The sequence below is a fragment of the Oncorhynchus kisutch genome, linkage group LG29 (assembly GCF_002021735.2).
Source record: "Oncorhynchus kisutch isolate 150728-3 linkage group LG29, Okis_V2, whole genome shotgun sequence".
Lineage (NCBI taxonomy): Eukaryota > Metazoa > Chordata > Actinopteri > Salmoniformes > Salmonidae > Oncorhynchus > Oncorhynchus kisutch.
In genome coordinates, this window is record NC_034202.2 from 2126669 (window position 1) to 2149762 (window position 23094).

Below are 23094 nucleotides of genomic sequence, written 5' to 3' on the forward strand. Positions count from 1 at the left end.
CAAACAAAGTGTGCCATGACAATGAAAATTATATTTTCCGAATAATGGGATGGAGAAAAATCCACAGTTTTTCTGTTTGTTGAATTATATATTATTTTATCCTGCCAAGATTCGTAAAGAAACGTCCCTTTCACAGGACCCTGTCTTTCAAAGATAATTTGTAAAAATCCTAATTATTTCACAGATCTTCAATGTAAAGGGTTTAAACACTGTTTCCCATGCTTGTTCAATGAAACAAACAATTAATGAACATGCACCTGTGGACCAGTCGTTAAGACACTAACAGCTTACAGACGGTAGGCAATTAAGGTCACAGTTATGAAAACTTAGGACACTAAAGAGGTCTTTCTACTGACTCTGAAAAACACCAAAAGAAAGATGCCCAGGTCCCTGCTCATCTGCGTGAACATGCCTTGGGCATGCTGCAAGGAGACATGATTGGTCTACACGGACATGTTCTGGCCTGGTTTAGATCTTATCTGTCGGAAAGATATCAGTTTGTCTCTGTGAATGGTTTGTCCTCTGACAAATCAACTGTAAATTTCGGTGTTCCTCAAGGTTCCGTTTTAGGACCACTATTGTTTTCACTATATATTTTACCTCTTGGGGATGTTATTCGAAAACATAATGTAAACTTTCACTGCTATGCGGATGACACACAGCTGTACATTTCAATGAAACAAGGTGAAGCCCCAAAATTGCCCTCGCTAGAAGCATGTGTTTCAGACATAAGGAAGTGGATGGCTGCAAACTTTCTACTATTAAACTCGGACAAAACAGAGATGCTTGTTCTAGGTCCCAAGAAACAAAGAGATCTTCTGTTGAATCTGACAATTAATCTTAATGGTTGTACAGTCGTCTCAAATAAAACTGTGAAGGACCTCGGCGTTACTCTGGACCCTGATCTCTCTTTTGAAGAACATATCAAGACCATTTCGAGGACAGCTTTTTTCCATCTACGTAACATTGCAAAAATCAGAAACTTTCTGTCCAAAAATGATGCAGAAAAATTAATCCATGCTTTTGTCACTTCTAGGTTAGACTACTGCAATGCTCTATTTTCCGGCTACCCGGATAAAGCACTAAATAAACTTCAGTTAGTGCTAAATACGGCTGCTAGAATCCTGACTAGAACCAAAAAATTTGATCATATTACTCCAGTGCTAGCCTCTCTACACTGGCTTCCTGTCAAAGCAAGGGCTGATTTCAAGGTTTTACTGCTAACCTACAAAGCATTACATGGGCTTGCTCCTACCTATCTCTCTGATTTGGTCCTGCCGTACATACCTATACGTACGCTACGGTCACAAGACGCAGGCCTCCTAATTGTCCCTAGAATTTCTAAGCAAACAGCTGGAGGCAGGGCTTTCTCCTATAGAGCTCCATTTTTATGGAACGGTCTGCCCATGTCAGAGACGCAAACTCGGTCTCAACCTTTAAGTCTTTACTGAAGACTCATCTCTTCAGTGGGTCATATGATTGAGTGTAGTCTGGCCCAGGAGTGGGAAGGTGAACGGAAAGGCTCTGGAGCAACGAACCGCCCTTGCTGTCTCTGCCTGGCCGGTTCCCCTCTTTCCACTGGGATTCTCTGCCTCTAACCCTATTACAGGGGCTGAGTCACTGGCTTGCTGGGGCTCTCTCATGCCGTCCCTGGAGGGGGTGCGTCACCTGAGTGGGTTGATTCACTGTTGTGGTCATCCTGTCTGGGTTGGCGCCCCCCCCCCTTGGGTTGTGCCGTGGCGGAGATCTTTGTGGGCTATACTCAGCCTTGTCTCAGGATGGTAAGTTGGTGGTTGAAGATATCCCTCTAGTGGTGTGGGGGCTGTGCTTTGGCAAAGTGGGTGGGGTTATATCCTTCCTGTTTGGCCCTGTCCGGGGGTGTCCTCGGATGGGGCCACAGTGTCTCCTGACCCCTCCTGTCTCAGCCTCCAGTATTTATGCTGCAGTAGTTTATGTGTCGGGGGGCTGGGGTCAGTTTGTTATATCTGGAGTACTTCTCCTGTCCTATTCGGTGTCCTGTGTGAATCTAAGTGTGCGTTCTCTAATTCTCTCCTTCTCTCTTTCTTTCTCTCTCTCGGAGGACCTGAGCCCTAGGACCATGCCCCAGGACTACCTGACATGATGACTCCTTGCTGTCCCCAGTCCACCTGGCCATGCTGCTGTTCCAGTTTCAACTGACCTGAGCCCTAGGACCATGCCCCAGGACTACCTGACATGATGACTCCTTGCTGTCCCCAGTCTACCTGGCCATGCTGCTGCTCCAGTTTCAACTTCCACCTGACTGTGCTGCTGCTCTAGTTTCAACTGTTCTGCCTTATTATTATTCGACCATGCTGGTCATTTATGAACATTGAACATCTTGACCATGTTCTGTTATAATCTCCACCCGGCACAGCCAGAAGAGGACTGGCCACCCCACATAGCCTGGTTCCTCTCTAGGTTTCTTCCTAGGTATTGGCCTTTCTAGGGAGTTTTTCCTAGCCACCGTGCTTCTACACCTGCATTGCTTGCTGTTTGGGGTTTTAGGCTGGGTTTCTGTACAGTACTTTGAGATATCAGCTGATGTACGAAGGGCTATATAAATAAATTTGATTTGATTTGGTCAGTTTTACAAGGGTATGTTTGGCAGCATGAGTGAAGGATGCTTTGTTGCGAAATAGGAAGCCAATTCTAGATTTAACTTTGGATTGGAGATGTTTGATATGGGTCTGGAAGGAGAGTTTACAGTCTAACCAGACACCTAAGTATTTGTAGTTGTCCACGTATTCTAAGTCAGAGCCGTCCAGAGTAGTGATGTTGGACAGGCGGGTAGGTGCAGGTAGCGATCGGTTGAAGAGCATGCATTTAGTTTTACTTGTATTTAAGAGCAATTGGAGGCCACGGAAGGAGAGTTGTATGGCATTGAAGCTTGCCTGGAGGGTTGTTAACACAGTGTCCAAAGAAGGGCCACATGACAATTACCTGTAACATTTGAGTGATTGGATAGGTGCAGAAGCCCAGAGCCAGTGGAAGATACTTGGCAACGATAAAGCAACATCAAATGCATGGAGTAGCGTGGGAAGTATACCAACCATATAATGATAAGAAGATGATAAGAGGCTACAAACATGCATGTGCGATGAGTTATTGTTTCTATATGCTTAAACATGTGTGTATTATTTATATGCTTTGGAAAGAATAAATATTTCAAATGTAGTTTGATTCTCCATTGAACTTCTATTTGGATGAATGAAAATGATAATGGACTGTTATTATTTGAAGTGTTAGTTCGATTATGTGATTGAGCTGGCACAGTATTTGACATGTCATTGGATTACTGTATTAGGAGGAGCACTTGTGAGATAAATCCACAAGGTGTCGCCCAATACAAATGATTGACTCTACATAGAGCTAAACCTGAGTTAGTTTATGAACTGGTAATTGGTCTGCACAAATGTTTGGATTAAGCTATGGAATGAAATGTCATCATTTTTATTGGCACAATAAAACAAAGGTTCAATTGAGGGAAAATAATTTAAACACGAGAATAAGAAAATAAAGGGTACTCACCCGTAACCAAGTGACGGTAGGCAGTGGTGGAAAAAGTAACCCATTTTCATACTTAAAGGTAAATACACCAAAATGACTCAAGTAAAAGTCACCCAGTAAAATACTAGTTGAGTAAAAGTCTAAAAGTATTTGGTTTTAAAATGTATATATGTTACTGCTAAAATATACTTAAAATATACTTAAGTATCAAAAGGAAAACTATACATGTTTTATTCCTTATATGAAGCAAATCAGACAGCAAATTATTTTATTTAACGATAGCCAGGGGCATGCCCCAACACTCAAACATAATTTACAAACGAAGCATGTGCTTATTGAGTCCACCAGATCAGAGTCTGTAGGGACGACCAGGGTGGTTCTTTTGATAAGTGTGTGAATTAGACCATTTTCCTGTCCTGATAAGCATTCAAAATGTAACAAGTACTTTTGGGTGGAAAATGTACGGAGTACATTATTTTCTTTATAAATGTAGTGAAGTAAAAGTAAAAATTGCAAAAAAATATAAATTGTCTGGTAAAGTACAGATACCCCAAAAAACTACTTAAATAGTACTTTCTAGTATTTTTACTCAAATAGTTTACACCACTGATATGTATTGGTGCTCTTTTGTTCAGAATGTATTTTTTGCAAATAACTACATGATTATTGATTAAAATCACAATATTTAGTTGTGTATCTCAATCTACCCTCAACCACATTATGCCAACCAATCTCTCCCCCCATAAAAATAGTGAACTTATCCTTATGTGACATCAACTGGAAAGTGACATCATACAAGTTTTCTGAACTATATGGTGCAAAGACAAGGAAGTTATCTATATTTCATAGATTTTTATTTTTAGATTGGCTTCGTCAAGCTTAACAACTCAACTTTGTTACATGAAATAAAGATAGAAAACTATTAATTATCAAAACTATCTTTCCTACTGCAAAGATATATAGAATTTCTTAATTTCATGCAGCAGTGGCCATTTTCAGCCAAAAAACTCACCCCAGTCTCTCACAACCCCATTACATGGTATGATCATGACAGGGGTGTGAGACTGTGAAAGGGTTGAGTTTGTCACTTTGTTTGTGAAGTTAATAATTAATTTAAATATATTGGATATTGTTTATCTTCATTCTTATAACCACATGCATATGTTGACTGACATTTTGTCCATGTTAAAGGTCGACTTTAGGCAAAAAAAGCTAAAAATATCAGCTTTAAACTGTATAACTGATCAATGCACCATTATACCAGGTAATTTAATTTTAAAAAATGGATGAATAAGATACTTAGCTACAGAAGTGTCATTTCTTACTGATCTCTACGCATGACCAGAATGACACATCGATGAACCACCAAAGGCACACCCCATTTGGGTTTGAAAATTGAGAAAGAGGTGGAGTTGGACTGTTTTTTGTGCTCAAAGTCGACCTTTGAGAATTTATACAGTAGGCCATGTGTATATGCCTATTAGAGTGAAGTCACTGAAGAGAGCATTCTATTCTTGTCAATCAAATTTCTGCTTAGATCTAAATTCAATTGCCCTGAAAATCTTTATATATGTGGATATGCCATCTGATATATGGTGATGTCAGTTGCATGTGCTCAACACTTTTCAGTTTCAACACGAAGGTGTCAACTGTTGCACCCACAGCCAGCCAGTGGGGCAGATGGTAGCCTAGTGGTTAATTAAGAGCGTTGGGCCAGTAATCGAAAGGTCGCTGGTTCAAATACCCAAGCCGATTAGGTGAAAAATCTGTCGATGTGCCCTTGAGCAAGGCACTTAACCCCAATTGCTCCTGTAAGTCACTCTGGATAAGAGCTCCTGCTAAACAATGTAAATGTAAGGAAATCCATTGGGGAAGTCCAGGGCTGCTTGGGCAGTGGTATAGGCTCAGATACGATGAAGACCTACGTGGAGTGTATAAAGCTTTAGGAAAACCTCTCTTAGATTACATTAGTTGCAGCCCTTTTTGCCCTCAGAACAGCCTCAATTCATCAGGGCATGGACTCTACAAGGTGTCAAAAGTGTTCCACAGGGATGCTGGCCCATGTTGACTCCAGCATAGCCGTGGGAAGTAGGGGTGCTGAGGGTGCTGTAGCAACCCCTGAAAAATTAGGAATTTTAAAAAAACATAAGAAAAAGATAAAAGCATTTTCTTCTCCCAAAAGTAGTTCACTGGGCCTTTACTAGTTCGGGTTTAGCGGAATGACATAGCCATCTGTAGCGCGGGCCAAAAATTCTTCGTTTCTCCATGTCCACACACACAAACAAACAAACACAAACACACCCCAAAGCCTCGGCCTGCCAATAGGAAGTGTATCTAGTGGGAACCCAACCTGTTATATTTCAACAGGCAGGCCCAGGTCTCTTCAAGTCTTTCCATACGTCCAGTAGCTGTGAGGAATGTAGCGAATGGTCGCGATGACAGTTCTGTAGTAACAGTGATTCTGGGAGCTTACATAGCCCTGAAAAAGTTCAGGGGGTTTTATGATTCTGATGACCTGTTCAATGTTACTGTCTGCTAAGGTTTTATTTGTTACATTTTTTACAGCAATTGGGTTATAAGTAGGAAAACCTTCAAAATCGGCAGTGTATCAAATACTTGTTCTCCCCACTGTATATCATACTAAAACAAAAATATATTGACTTAAATCATTGTGAAACAATATGGTTAAGCTCTGGCCATCGTCTTTCAGCTCTAAAAACTGGATTTCTACTGGTGTTGGCGTATAAACGCACGACAGGGGTACACATCGGAACTGCTATTCATTCCAGCTGAACACCACATTGTGCTTAAAGGTAGGCCTTTAACCCGTTGTAGTGAGTTCCCTTCCCATACCTACCTGCCTACCTTGCCATCGATTCTATGTTTTCATTGTAAAATAATGCTGATACTGCTGTTTTGATTGTTGAGTGAAACTAGAGTTTACGACATGCAGGTAATTGTCTCTTTCCAGATGTTGTTCCTGATGTTGAGTGAGCCACACTGTGCATAACACCACTCACAAGAGGGAGAACAGCAACCTCACTGTTGGCCTCCCAATGAATTTTTCTTCATCACTATCTCACTCACTTCTATTGAAGCAGTTCTCTGTAGTAATAAGTAATAATAAAATGTATGTCATTACTATAAGTACCTCAAATAAACAAGGTTTCCGTCCAGTAGGCCTAATGCCTGAGTCAGAGCAGTCATAAAACAAAATGTATGTCATTACTATAAGTACCTCAAATAAACAAGGTTTCCGTCCAGTAGGCCTAATGCCTGAGTCAGAGCAGTCATAAAACAAAATGTATGTCATTACTATAAGTACCTCAAATAAACAAGGTTTCCGTCCAGTAGGCCTAATGCCTGAGTCAGAGCAGTCATAAAACAAAATGTATGTCATTACTATAAGTACCTCAAATAAACAAGGTTTCCGTCCAGTAGGCCTAATGCCTGAGTCAGAGCAGTCATAAAACAAAATGTATGTCATTACTATAAGTACCTCAAATAAACAAGGTTTCCGTCCAGTAGGCCTAATGCCTGAGTCAGAGCAGTCATAAAACAAAATGTATGTCATTACTATAAGTACCTCAAATAAACAAGGTTTCCGTCCAGTAGGCCTAATGCCTGAGTCAGAGCAGTCATAAAACAAAATGTATGTCATTACTATAAGTACCTCAAATAAACAAGGTTTCCGTCCAGTAGGCCTAATGCCTGAGTCAGAGCAGTCATAAAACAAAATGTATGTCATTACTATAAGTACCTCAAATAAACAAGGTTTCCGTCCAGTAGGCCTAATGCCTGAGTCAGAGCAGTCATAAAACAAAATGTATGTCATTACTATAAGTACCTCAAATAAACAAGGTTTCCGTCCAGTAGGCCTAATGCCTGAGTCAGAGCAGTCATAAAACAAAATGTATGTCATTACTATAAGTACCTCAAATAAACAAGGTTTCCGTCCAGTAGGTCTAATGCCCGAGTCAGAGCAGTCATAAAACAAAATGTATGTCATTACTATAAGTACCTCAAATAAACAAGGTTTCCGTCCAGTAGGCCTAATGCCTGAGTCAGAGCAGTCATAAAACAAAATGTATGTCATTACTATAAGTACCTCAAATAAACAAGGTTTCCGTCCAGTAGGCCTAATGCCTGAGTCAGAGCAGTCATAAAACAAAATGTATGTCATTACTATAAGTACCTCAAATAAACAAGGTTTCCGTCCAGTAGGCCTAATGCCTGAGTCAGAGCAGTCATAAAACAAAATGTATGTCATTACTATAAGTACCTCAAATAAACAAGGTTTCCGTCCAGTAGGCCTAATGCCTGAGTCAGAGCAGTCATAAAACAAAATGTATGTCATTACTATAAGTACCTCAAATAAACAAGGTTTCCGTCCAGTAGGCCTAATGCCTGAGTCAGAGCAGTCATAAAACAAAATGTAAGTACCTCAAATAAACAAGGTTTCCGTCCAAGTACCTCAAATAAACAAGGTTTCCGTCCAGTAGGCCTAATGCCCGAGTCAGAGCAGTCATAAAACAAAATGTATGTCATTACTATAAGTACCTCAAATAAACAAGGTTTCCGTCCAGTAGGCCTAATGCCTGAGTCAGAGCAGTCATAAAACAAAATGTATGTCATTACTATAAGTACCTCAAATAAACAAGGTTTCCGTCCAGTAGGCCTAATGCCTGAGTCAGAGCAGTCATAAAACAAAATGTATGTCATTACTATAAGTACCTCAAATAAACAAGGTTTCCGTCCAGTAGGCCTAATGCCTGAGTCAGAGCAGTCATAAAACAAAATGTATGTCATTACTATAAGTACCTCAAATAAACAAGGTTTCCGTCCAGTAGGCCTAATGCCTGAGTCAGAGCAGTCATAAAACAAAATGTATGTCATTACTATAAGTACCTCAAATAAACAAGGTTTCCGTCCAGTAGGCCTAATGCCTGAGTCAGAGCAGTCATAAAACAAAATGTAAGTACCTCAAATAAACAAGGTTTCCGTCCAAGTACCTCAAATAAACAAGGTTTCCGTCCAGTAGGCCTAATGCCCGAGTCAGAGCAGTCATAAAACAAAATGTATGTCATTACTATAAGTACCTCAAATAAACAAGGTTTCCGTCCAGTAGGCCTAATGCCTGAGTCAGAGCAGTCATAAAACAAAATGTATGTCATTACTATAAGTACCTCAAATAAACAAGGTTTCCGTCCAGTAGGCCTAATGCCTGAGTCAGAGCAGTCATAAAACAAAATGTATGTCATTACTATAAGTACCTCAAATAAACAAGGTTTCCGTCCAGTAGGCCTAATGCCTGAGTCAGAGCAGTCATAAAACAAAATGTATGTCATTACTATAAGTACCTCAAATAAACAAGGTTTCCGTCCAGTAGGCCTAATGCCTGAGTCAGAGCAGTCATAAAACAAAATGTATGTCATTACTATAAGTACCTCAAATAAACAAGGTTTCCGTCCAGTAGGCCTAATGCCTGAGTCAGAGCAGTCATAAAACAAAATGTATGTCATTACTATAAGTACCTCAAATAAACAAGGTTTCCGTCCAGTAGGCCTAATGCCTGAGTCAGAGCAGTCATAAAACAAAATGTATGTCATTACTATAAGTACCTCAAATAAACAAGGTTTCCGTCCAGTAGGCCTAATGCCTGAGTCAGAGCAGTCATAAAACAAAATGTATGTCATTACTATAAGTACCTCAAATAAACAAGGTTTCCGTCCAGTAGGCCTAATGCCTGAGTCAGAGCAGTCATAAAACAAATTGGAATAGGACCTCTCTGGCCTTAAGCTTCTATCATAGTCTAAAACATATGCACAGCAGTGTTCTAGAATAATGGACAATTGGCTTTCAAACTTTTCAAATTATTAGCCTTCTTCTTCTTCTTCAACTGTCAACACATTCAAATGAATAGAGGACATCATTTGAGTCAATTGGAGGTGTACCTGTGGATGTATTTCAAGGCCTACCTTCAAACTCAGTGCCTCTTTGCTTGACATCATGGGAAAATCAAAAGAAATCAGCCAAGACCTCAGAAAACAAATTGTAGACCTCCACAAGTCTGGTTCATCCTTGGGAGCAATTTCCAAACACCTGAAGGTACCACGTTCATCTGTACAAACAATAGTATGCAAGTATAAACACCATGGGACCACGCAGCCGTCATACCGCTCAGGAAGTAGACGCGTTCTGTCTCCTAGAGATGAAGGTACTTTGGTGCGAAGAGTGCAAATCAATCCCAGAACAACAGCAAAGGACCTTGTGAAGATGCTGGAAGAAACATGGGGACAAAGATTGTACATTTTTGGAGAAATGTCCTCTCGTCTGATGAAACAAAAATAGAACTGACCATCGTTATGTTTGGAGGAAAAAGGGGGATGCTTGCAAGCCGAAGAACATCATCCCAACCATGAAGCACGAGGGTGGCAGCATCATGTTGTGGGGGTGCTTTATTGCAGGAGGGACTGGTGCACTTCACAAAATAGATGGCATCATGAGGGGGAAAATGTTGTGGATATATTGAAGACATCAGTCAGGAAGTTAAAGCTTGGTCGCAAATGGGACCAAATGGACAATGACCCCAAGCATACTTCCAAAGTTGTGGCAAAATGGCTTAAGGATAACAAAGTCAAGGTAGTGGAGTGGCCATCACAAAGCCCTGACCTCAATACTATAGAACATTTGTGGGCAGAACTGAAAAGGTGTGTGCGAGCAAGGAGGCCTACAAACCTGACTCAGTTACACCAGCTCTGTCAGGAGGAATGGGCCGAAATTCACCCAATTTATTGTGGGAAGCTTGTGGAAGGCTATCCAAATGTCTGACCCAAGTTAAACAATTTAAAGGCAATGCTACCAAATACTAATTGAGTGTATGTAAACTTCTGACCCACTGGGAAGAAATAAAAGCTGAAATAAATCATTATCTCTACTATTATTCTGACATTTCACATTCTTAAAATAGTGGTGATCCTAACTGACCTAAGACGGGGAATTTTTACTAGGGTTAAATGTCAGGAATTGTGAAAAACTAAGTTTTAATGCATTTAGCTAAGGTGTATGTAAACTTCCAACTTCAAATGTATATCACTCCAGTGTTTAATTGCTAAATTGTAATTATTTCGCCACTATGGTCTATTTATTGCCTTACCTCCCTAATCTTACTTCATTTGCACATACTGTATATAGACTTTTCTATTGTGTTATTGACGGTACGTTTGTTCATTCCATGTGTAACTCTGTATTGTTTGTGTATACTGCTATGCTTTATCTTGGCCAGGAGGCAGTTGTAAATGAGAACTTGTTCTCAACATGGTTAAATAAAGGTGAAATAAAAAAAACTATCTTCCGTTAGATATTTGGGGGAGGACTCTCTGTTGTTCCATGTAGCTAATCTGTTCTTCAATACCTTTGTATGGGCTAATAGCAGTAAGGCCCAAAATAATTGTTTTTATATGTTAGCAAATAGCTAAATAGTTCATGGTGTGTTCTTCTTAAAACAATGCCATATAGCTTACTAGAACCTCCCCGGCTTTGACTGTTATGGGTTAAAGAGGAATTTCACCTGTGCCATGGTACATAGTCATTAATATATAACAACATTACATCTGTCATAAACATCAACATTATCCAAACCACAAGCTACAGTAGACCGAGCGTATATTCATGTCACTGGTAGAATCGGGAAGTGTATACTCGTCTGCTCATAGTGAACCACAAAGTCCAGCATTCATAGTGAATGCAGATACCGCACCGCCAGGTAGATAGGGCATGCCCACAAATATGGTTGATGGCATGGTTTACTTCAAACAACCAACGGACAGTAATCGCAGAACTTCTCTGGGCAAATTTCTGGGTTAAACGTTTGTTTTTATCCTTCCTGTTTGGCCCTGTCCGGGGGTGTCCTCGGATGGGGCCACAGTGTCTCCTGACCCCTCCTGTCTCAGCCTCCAGTATTTATGCTGCAGTAGTTTATGTGTTGGGGGCTAGGGTCAGTTTGTTATATCTGGAGTACTTCTCCTGTCCTATTCGGTGTCCTGTGTGAATCTAAGTGTGCGTTCTCTAATTCTCTCCTTCTCTCTTTCTCTCTCTCTCATGTTCTGTTATAATCTCCATCCGGCACAGCCAGAAGAGGACTGGCCACCCCACATAGCCTGGTTCCTCTCTAGGTTTCTTCCTAGGTTTTGGCCTTTCTATGGAGTTTTTCCTAGCCACCGTGCTTCTACACCTGCATTGCTTGCTATTTGGGGTTTTAGGCTGGGTTTCTGTACAGCACTTTGAGATATCAGCTGATGTACGAAGGGCTATATAAATACATTTGATTTGATTTTTCACTGACGTTTGTTTTGTCTGGCTGTGCTGATTACAAACAAGTGCAAAAATGTGTTATCTTTCCCCAGTTCTACCTACCAGAGACTTACCCTGATGCTGCCAGTCGTTTGTGGCAATCAACAAAGATGCTAACGGTGAACAAAGATTATCAGAGGGATTTTATTAGCAGCTAATGTTTCAGTCCTAATGTTTAGCTATCTTTTGGATACACACTGTCAATCAATTTCACCTATACCATGGTAGTCACTGCTAGACTGGTTGCTACCTTCAGCAGAGTAAACGTGTTTGTTTGTTTGTTCTATCGTCAACTAAGGTCAGCTCACGTAAACTAGCTAACGTTAGCAAATAAGAGCAACTCAATCTGGTAGCCATCTATTTCACCTTTGTCTGGAAAACACACTGTTACTAAAAATCAAATCATCGATATAGCTAACTCACTCTCGGTGTGTTGGTATAATAATGATGAATATGTATAAATTGTCTATGGTTGGTTAGTTGGTTCTCAGCTGGCTAGCAATCTTGCTGCCAATTTAATGACGCTAACTAGTTAACAGCAAGCTGACAATATGAAATGTCCATGCTAGGTGTGCTAAACTAGCCAGTCTAGAGTTGAATACAATTAGTGGAATGGTTAAATTGTGTATTGTTATGTGTTTTTGTTGTAGGTGGTTCCACCAGCATGTATTTCCAACCCCTATCTCTGCACGGGGTGAAGGTAATTTGGCAAAACTACTTACAAGTTGAAGGCTAAGCTAGCGCAATTTACAGTAAGCATTGCATAAACAGGTATTGGGTAGTGATTGTATGGATCTCTGTTTGTGTTATGAGATTAGAGGTGGTTAGATGTAAACTGAGGACAGCAGAGTACCTTCCAGACCATGTAATTACCTTCCAGACCCTTTTCTCTTTGTAAAACTCAGGTTATCTTGAGTCCAAAGCGGTGGCATTTTGGGAACACGAGCATGAGAGAGGAGACACACCTTATGGTTATGGAACACAACAAGATTGTGGGACAAAATGAGCAAGGGCCACTGAAATGTATAAAATCAAGACGACAACAGTAATGACACAACAACCTCATTCTTCTCTCTGCAGATTCTCAAAACACAATGCAAAGAGACATCTACAAACTCCCTTGCTACAATTAACATGAGTGATCTGCCTAAGTCAATGGGCTGGGGGAGGTTTACAGATACAGTGCCTTGCGAAAGTATTCGGCCCCCTTGAACTTTGCGACCTTTTGCCACATTTCAGGCTTCAAACATAAAGATATAAAACTGTATTTTTTTGTGAAGAATCAACAACAAGTGGGAAACAATCATGAAGTGGAACGACATTTATTGGATATTTCAAACATTTTTAACATATCAAAAACTGAAAAATTGGGCGTGCAAAATTATTCAGCCCCCTTAAGTTAATACTTTGTAGCGCCACCTTTTGCTGCGATTACAGCTGTAAGTCGCTTGGGGTATGTCTCTATCAGTTTTGCACATCGAGAGACTGACATTTTTTCCCATTCCTCCTTGCAAAACAGCTCAAGCTCAGTGAGGTTGGATGGAGAGCATTTGTGAACAGCAGTTTTCAGTTCTTTCCACAGATTCTTGATTGGATTCAGGTCTGGACTTTGACTTGGCCATTCTAACACCTGGATATGTTTATTTTTGAACCATTCCATTGTAGATTTTGCTTTATGTTTTGGATCATTGTCTTGTTGGAAGACAAATCTCCATCCCAGTCTCAGGTCTTTTGCAGTCTCCATCAGGTTTTCTTCCAGAATGGTCCTGTATTTGGCTCCATCCATCTTCCCATCAATTTTAACCATCTTCCCTGTCCCTGCTGAAGAAAAGCAGGCCCAAACCATGATGCTGCCACCACCATGTTTGACAGTGGGGATGGTGTGTTTAGGGTGATGAGCTGTGTTGTTTTTACGCCAAACATAACGTTTTGCATTGTTGCCAAAAAGTTCAATTTTGGTTTCATCTGACCAGAGCACCTTCTTCCACATGTTTGGTGTGTCTCCCAGGTGGCTTGTGGCAAACTTTAAACGACACTTTTTATGGATATCTTTAAGAAATGGCTTTCTTCTTGCCACTCTTCCATAAAGGCCAGATTTGTGCAATATACGACTGATTGTTGTCCTATGGACAGAGTCTCCCACCTCAGCTGTAGATCTCTGCAGTTCATCCAGAGTGACCATGGACCTCTTGGCTGCATCTCTGATCAGTCTTCTCCTTGTATGAACTGAAAGTTTAGAGGGACGGCCAGGTCTTGGTAGATTTGCAGTGGTCTGATACTCCTTCCATTTCAATATTATCGCTTGCACAGTGCTCCTTGGGATGTTTAAAGCTTGGGAAATCTTTTTGTATCCAAATCCGGCTTTAAACTTCTTCACAACAGTATCTCGGACCTGCCTGGTGTGTTCCTTGTTCTTCATGATGCTCTCTGCGCTTTTAACGGACCTCTGAGACTATCACAGTGCAGGTGCATTTATACGGAGACTTGATTACACACAGGTGGATTGTATTTATCATCATTAGTCATTTAGGTCAACATTGGATCATTCAGAGATCCTCACTGAACTTCTGGAGAGAGTTTGCTGCACTGAAAGTAAAGGGGCTGAATAATTTTGAACGCCCAATTTTTCAGTTTTAATTTGTTAAAAAAGTTTGAAATATCCAATAAATGTCGTTCCACTTCATGATTGTGTCCCTCTTGTTGTTGATTCTTTACAAAAAAATACAGTTTCATATCTTTATGTTTGAAGCCTGAAATGTGACAAAAGGTCTCAAAGTTCAAGGGGGCCGAATACTTTCGCAAGGCACTGTAGGTACTTTGAGATGAGGTAGGGGGTTTTGGTTGTGCTCAGAGACAGAAAATGTATTGCTGTGTATGAGAACGATGATTGAAAAGGTGCCATTTCTCCTTAACCTCCCATACACAACAATACATACTGTATAAGAACTGCCCTTTTCACACCTTCTGTAGCCCTCCAGTCCATTCACTTTGTTGACTGATCTTGTCACACCCTGATCTGTTTCACCTGTCTTTGTTTGGCTCCACCCACCACCAGGTATCTCCCCTCATTATCCCGTGTATTTATACCTGTGTTCTCTGTGTCTGTTGCCAGTTTGTTTTGTTCGTCATGCCTACCAGCGTTTTTCCCCTTGCTCCTGTCTTTTCTACAGTTCCTGTTTTCTAGTTTCCCCGGTTTTTACCATTCTGCCTGCCGTACTGTACTTTGTCCCACCACACTGGATTATGGACCTCTGCCTCATCTGACCCTGAGACTTCCTGCTGTTCTGTACCTTTTGGACTCTGATCTGGATTACTGACCTCTGCCTGCCTCTAGTCATAAACCGTTGTTACTTCGACCTAAAATCTGATAGTATGAACTGCCCTGACCGACCCAGCACTCAGACCAGCTCCACAATGCTGGGTCCCTGCAAGGAGCCACCAGTGGACAACACAAGGAGTTACTGCAATGTCTTACTCTAAACCCTGGCAAAATGACATGACCAGGCCTTTGAGACTTTGCTGGAGCAATACCGCAGATTCCCCACTGGGCAGAGGGTCACAACCATAATCTCCCAGCCTACCCCAGTGTCCTGAGAACCCAGGTAACCGGATGTTTGTACCTGACGCCGTCTGCTCCTCGGTCCTGGAGTGAGAACATTCCTCCAGGCTTGCCTGCCACCCAGGCTCCCGTCGGACCCAGGCCTTTGTGCGGCAACGTTTTTGGTGGCCTACTATGGTCTCAGACGTCTCTGCCTCTGTCGCCATCTGCACGCAGAACAAGACTCATCAGCAAGCTCCGGCTGGTCTTCTTCAACCATTGCCTGTCCCTCGGCGTCTCTGGTCTCAGATATCCCTGGACTTCGTCACGGGTCTTCCCCTTTCTGATGGCAAATCCGCCATCCTGACAGTAGAAACCGGTTTTCCAAAGCCGCCCACTTCATTCCTTTGCCCAAGCTACCCTCTACCAAAGAGATGGCCCAGCTCATGGTGCAGCACATCTTCCGGATCCATGGACTCCAGGTGGACATGGTTTCAGATCGGCTCTGGGAGGCATTCTGCATGCTCATTGAGACGTCAGCCAGCCTGTCCTCCGGGTTTCACCCCCAGTCCAACGGCCAGTCAGAGCGAGCCAACCAAGACATGGAAACAACTCTTCGCTGCCCGGTCTCCCACAACCCCACCCCCTGGAGCCAGCAACAAGGTTGAATACGCCCGCAACACCCTTCCTTGCTCTGCCATGGGTCTCTCGCCCTTTGAGTATCCCCTGGGGTATCAGCCCCTGCTCTTCCCTGAGCAAGAGGTCGGCATTCCTTCGGCCCAGATGTTTGTCCGCCGCTGTCGTAGTACGTGGAAGAGAACCCGGTCAGCCCTTCAAGACCACCTCCAAGTATTGATGACAAGCGGACCGCCACCGGACCCCAACTCCCCGGTATCATCTTGTGTAGAAGGTATGGCTGTCCACCCGATATATGCCCCTCCAGGTGGAGTCCCTCAAACTTTCCCCCTGGTTTATCGGCTCTTTCCCCATCGCCAGTGTCATTAGCCCCTATTCTGTTCGTCTTCTGTTGCCCCGTACCCTCCGTGTATATTGTATACACACTTGTCATGTGTCTAAAATACAACCGTTATCTCAAAGCCCATTGTCTCTTTTTGTTACTTTGATATTGTCTGCATCTGGGTCTTCCCTAAAACATGATAGACCTTTCCTTTTTCCAAAAGTAGCTCATAATGTCCCTAACCAATACACTAGTTTGTCTCTAAAATTTAGGTCCCAATCGGTGGACATCTTTACACACAAAGGCGTTTTGCCCTAGCTCTCTTCCACAAAAACTGTAAAATGGTAACACCACACCATGTCTTTCCAGGAGACGTGCAGTACCAGCAAATCTTTTGCAAGAGGTCCAAACTAGAGGTCGACCGATTATGATTTTTCAACGCCTATACCGATACCGATTATTGGAGGACCCCCCCCCCCCCCCCCCCCAAAAAAAAGCCGATACCGATAAATCGGCAGATTTTTTATTTTATTTGTAATAATGACAATTATTGTAATAATGACAATTGAGTGAACACTTATTTTAACTTAATGTAATCCATCAATAAAATCAATTTAGCCTCAAATAAATTATGAAACATGTTCAATTTGGTTTAAATAATGCAAAAACAAAGTGTTTGGCAAGAAAGTAAAAGTGTAATATGTGCCATGTAAGAAAGCCAAGTTCCTTGCTCAGAATATGAGAACATATGAAAGCTGGTGGTTCCTTTTAATAACATGAGTCTTCAATATTCCCAGGTAAGACGTTTTAGGTTGTAGTTATTATAGGAATTATAGGACTATTTATCTCTATACCATTTGTATTTCATTAACCGTTGACTATTATATGTTCTTATAGGCACTTTAGTATTGCCAGTGTAACAGTATAGCTTCCGTCCCTCTCCTCGCTCCTCCCTGGGCTCGAACCAGGTACACAACGACAACAGCCACCCTCGAAGCAGCGTTACTCATGCAGAGCAAGGGGAACAACCACTCCAAGTCTCAGAGCGAGTGACGTTTGAAACACTAGTGCGCACCCCGCTAACTAGCTTTCACATCGGTTACACGAGCCTAGTCTCGGGAGTTGATAGGCTTGAAGTCATAAACAGCGCAATGCTTGACGCACAACGAAGAGCTGTTGGCAAAACGCACGAAAGTGCTGTTTGAATGAATGCTTACGAGCCTGCTGCTGCCTACCACCGCTCAGTCAGGCTGCTCTATCAAATCATAGACTTAGTTATAACATAATAATACACACAAATACGAGCCTTAGGTCATAGATATGGTTGAATCCGGAAACTATCATCTCGAAAACAAGACGTTTATTCTTTCAGTGAAATACGGAACCGTTCCGTATTTTAACTAGGGGTGGCATCCAATAGTCTAAATATTCCTGTTACATTGCACAAATCTGGCAAATTAGGCGGCCCAAACTATTGCATATACACTGACTCTGCATGCAATGAACGCAAGAGAAGTGACACAATTTCACCTGGTTAATATTGCCTGCTAACCTGGATTTCATTTAGCTAAATATGCAGGTTTAAAAATATATACTTTGGTGTATTGATTTTAAGAAAGGCATTGATGTTCATGGTTAGGTACACATTGGAGCAATGATACGCACCGCATCGATTATATGCAATGCAGGACACGCTAGATAAACTAGTGATTATGATTGATTGATTGTTTTTTTATAAGATAAGTTTAATGCTGGCTAGCAACTTACCTTGGCTTACTGCATTCGCATAACAGGCTGTCTCCTTGTGGAGTGCAGCGAGAAAGAGGCAGGTCGTTAGAGTGTTGGACTAGTGAACTGTAAGTTTGCAAGATTGAATCCCCCAAGCTGACAAGGTGAAAATCTATCGTTCTGCCCCTGAACGAGGCAGTTCCTAGGCCGTCATTGAAAATAAGAATGTGTTCTTAACGGGCTTGCCTAGTTAAATAAAGATTAAATAATAAAAAATAAAAAGATTTATGATTGTTATGAAAACTTAAAATCGGCCCTAATTAATCGGCCATTCTGAAGGTCTACACCCCTTCAGGCAATCTTATCCAGCTGGCAAATTTGTCTGCCTTTATGGATTGACAGTAAATATTTATATAAGCGGTATAGGGCTCTGTAGCATCAAACAATCATGCAGATACAGTGCCTTGCGAAAGTATTCGGCCCCCTTGAACTTTGCGACCTTTTGCCACATTTCAGGCTTCAAACATAAAGATATAAAACTGTATTTTTTTGTGAAGAATCAACAAGTGGGACACAATCATGAAGTGGAACGACATTTATTGGATATTTCAAACTTTTTTAACAAATCAAAAACTGAAAAATTGGGCGTGCAAAATTATTCAGCCCCCTTAAGTTAATACTTTGTAGCGCCACCTTTTGCTGCGATTACAGCTGTAAGTCGCTTGGGGTATGTCTCAGTTTTGCACATCGAGAGACTGAATTTTTTTCCCATTCCTCCTTGCAAAACAGCTCGAGCTCAGTGAGGTTGGATGGAGAGCATTTGTGAACAGCAGTTTTCAGTTCTTTCCACAGATTCTCGATTGGATTCAGGTCTGGACTTTGACTTGGCCATTCTAACACCTGGATATGTTTATTTTTGAACCATTCCATTGTAGATTTTGCTTTATGTTTTGGATCATTGTCTTGTTGGAAGACAAATCTCCGTCCCAGTCTCAGGTCTTTTGCAGACTCCATTCTTCCAGAATGGTCCTGTATTTGGCTCCATCCATCTTCCCATCAGTTTTAACCATCTTCCCTGTCCCTGCTGAAGAAAAGCAGGCCCAAACCATGATGCTGCCACCACCATGTTTGACAGTGGGGATGGTGTGTTCAGGGTGATGAGCTGTGTTGCTTTTACGCCAAACATAACGTTTTGCATTGTTGCCAAAAAGTTCAATTTTGGTTTCATCTGACCAGAGCACTTTCTTCCACATGTTTGGTGTGTCTCCCAGGTGGCTTGTGGCAAACTTTAAACAACACTTTTTATGGATATCTTTATGAAATGGCTTTCTTCTTGCCACTCTTCCATAAAGGCCAGATTTGTGCAATATACGACTGATTGTTGTCCTATGGAAAGAGTCTCCCACCTCAGCTGTAGATCTCTGCAGTTCATCCAGTGTGATCATGGGCCTCTTGGCTGCATCTCTGATCAGTCTTCTCCTTGTATGAGCTGAAAGTTTAGAGGGACGGCCAGGTCTTGGTAGATTTGCAGTGGTCTGATACTCCTTCCATTTAAATATTATCGCTTGCACAGTGCTCCTTGGGATGTTTAAAGCTTGGGAAATCCTTTTGTATCCAAATTCGGCTTTAAACTTCTTCACAACAGTATCTCGGACCTGCCTGGTGTGTTCCTTGTTCTTCATGATGCTCTCTGCGCTTTTAACGGACCTCTGAGACTATCACAGTGCAGGTGCATTTATACAGAGACTTGATTACACACAGGTGGATTGTATTTATCATCATTAGTCATTTAGGTCAACATTGGATCATTCAGAGATCCTCACTGAACTTCTGGAGAGAGATTGCTGCACTGAAAGTAAAGGGGCTGAATAATTTTGCACAATTTTTCAGTTTTTGATTTGTTAAAAAAGTTTGAAATATCCAATAAATGTCGTTCCACTTCATGATTGTGTCCCACTTGTTGTTGATTCTTCACAAAAAAATACAGTTTTATATCTTTATGTTTGAAGCCTGAAATGTGGCAAAAGGCACTGTATATCCAAAGAATGTTTAAAAATACAATACAAGGGAGTGAGCACAATACAATATTTAAGGCTACCTCAAAAAGAGAACTGGCTATTCAACAAAAATGTTAAATGGTAAAGGTAACATACAACAAAAACACAGTATGAACAGTGTAGTAAAGTGCAGAGCACTGTAGCTACAGAATTTTACACCAGATAATGTGATTTAACCAAAGATTTTTGATATCCATTACTGGGAGGTACAGGATAGGTACTGTTTGGTGCAGCACAGCGAATTTTTGACCAACCTTGGCAATGCTGTCTTTGTCTTCAAAATATCTGTGTCCAGTTGCATGGGGTCCGTTTAAATTTAGAAAACCCTCCGTTATCAGTATAAAAAAAATGTTTTACTCCATGAAGTTATCCAACAGTGTACGCAACCATCTTATCTATTTCAAGCCTTCTCTCATTGACTGAGACAGGTGTGTCTCACCATTCCAAAGAAACATACACTAAGTTCAGGGAACACTTGTCACAGTGGGAGGAGTGTTATCATGGTAAAACTGCCATTCAGATGCTCTTGATCAATCTTCAACTTGAAATCCAGCATAATGCCCAATCCAGCGAGAGGGATACAGTTTACGGGATACAGTTCTGCTACAATGACACACACAGGCAAAGGAATTATGTTTCTAAATAAGAATCCACTCCAGGAAGAAGTCCAGTTGCCACATGGTATTGTCTGTCAGACAAAAAAAACATAATAAATCATTCTGCATTGCACAGTTTGAACAAGAGCTGAACTTTCCCAGCAAAACAACATTAGGGTAGACTAGTTGAACATGCATACATAGGCACAGAGATTACATTTAAAACAATATCTATCCTAATAGAAAGAAATATGTCATAACCTTCAACCTTTGCACAGATGTACATAGATAGGTAAGCAGACAGTATCTAGCTACTGTACAGCCATGTCTAACAGGCATGCTTAGTCAAATATTTTTTATAATAAAACCAGCTAATCAGTTTTAGAGATTTACAACAGTTAAAGTGTTAAATTATTGTTTCTCCTCACTGTTAGCTAGTAAATTTAACTAGCTACCTTGCTGGATAGCCAATTATTTACATTTGTTTGGAATCCTATCTTGTGTCTTGGTTATATTTTGTTATTTTGAAACTTATCCACAGTCATAATCATAACTATTGTCACCCCTCGTCGATTATGTTATATAGCTAGCTGGTAAAACTATTTACATTTGCTAGAATTGCACGTTTGCTAAAAAGTTACAAATGGGAGGTCCGGCCCATAGTAACAAGTTAACAAGTTAGCAGGTGTCTGGCTAACTAGCTAGCCAATGCTAGTCATATGCTAACTTTTGCCCATAAACTTAGCCTTAGGTAGCAAATTTGTATAGTAACCATGTCTACGACTAAAAAGTGAAAAGGTTTACAATTGAGATACAATAGATCTCCGATTGTAAAATATCTTCTATTTTTGTCATAGACATGGCTACCAGTAACTAGCAACCTACCTAGCTGTCTTAGTTAGCAAACATAAAATGTATTTGATTTCCCACCCACTGTAACACAGTAGTATGTTAGCCAACAATACACAATATGTGACCCCCAAAAGCTGGATTCGGTACTATGAAGAACATTTTGAAATGCTGTTTTTTACATTGGACAAAAGTCGACACTCAGAGCTAGAAAATGGTCTATCATACACTGCAATTGAGGAACAACGGGCAAGTAATTCTGCTTTTTAAGTTGATAAACTTGTAACCACACTTTTGAGAAACGGGCCCTTGAATGTTTTGGTACACCTACTGGAGAACTCTTCTTTGTCTACAACTATTCAGCATCATCCACACCCATCACTTTAAGGATTCACATGCCATGTGCTAAATAACCAAAGATTTCAAGACTAAATGTGGTAAAAGTAGTAGCCTACATTAAGGAAAAAACTCCAGGTAAAAATACACTTCATCTAGTCCTTGGACTATATCCTAATCTGATTTTGGTACAGGTCATGTTGATCTTCACGTTACTGTTTCTGGTAAACACACTATATCAAATCTATGTTTATTTGTCACATGCCCAGGACACAGAAGGTGTAAAAGGTACAGTGAAATGGTTACTTGCATAGTAGCAAAAGTTTTCCCAGATACACTTGTATAAATTGACTGGTCATGTGAAAGAAATTCTATAACCCCCCCCCCCTCCCCATATGTAGCTAAGTGGATGGGTCACTATTGTCTAGACATGTACACATCTTCATGAAATACAATAGATGGCCGTAATCATCCCAAGCCACACCTGGTTAACTTGATTGGTCTTGTAATCATCTGGTGAAGTGGAGTATTTTGTTTAGACAGCTAGCTAGCTATCTAAACAATGAACCGGGATAATCCCAACTCATACTAATACCAATACAAACATTGATATAGCTGTCGTATGAAGCTGCAGGTAGCTAAAGCTAACAAAACTAGGTGCAATGTTATCTAGGTAACATTAGGCAATAACTAGCAATGCAAATGGATTCTGATTCGAATAATATTTATACATAGATCATACACGTAAAGTTAGTCAGCAAGCCAGCAAGCTAACGCTCGCTAGCTAGCTAACAGTACACATTAACTTGCAATGAAAATGACTTTTGACTAAATTAGAAACATATAATATCTGAAACTGTGGCTAGACTCTTACCCGTGTACATGGATGAATGCTTCACGACAGACTGGAACCATTTAACTTAGTTTTGTTTGTAGCTACAGTACATCTTGTTTGGCCAGCATTGTGTCAAGTCTTTCCGGTTCACACTGGCCTTGGCACGTGCAGAATGTATCCCATCACAACTTTGTCCAACTGATCTGGCGATAGCGCCTGCTGAATTCCCCCATCCCCTTACAAAAATGTACCATGGCAGTAAAATGAAAAAACAAATGCCATGGTACTATCATAGGGTGTATCATTTGGCATGCGAA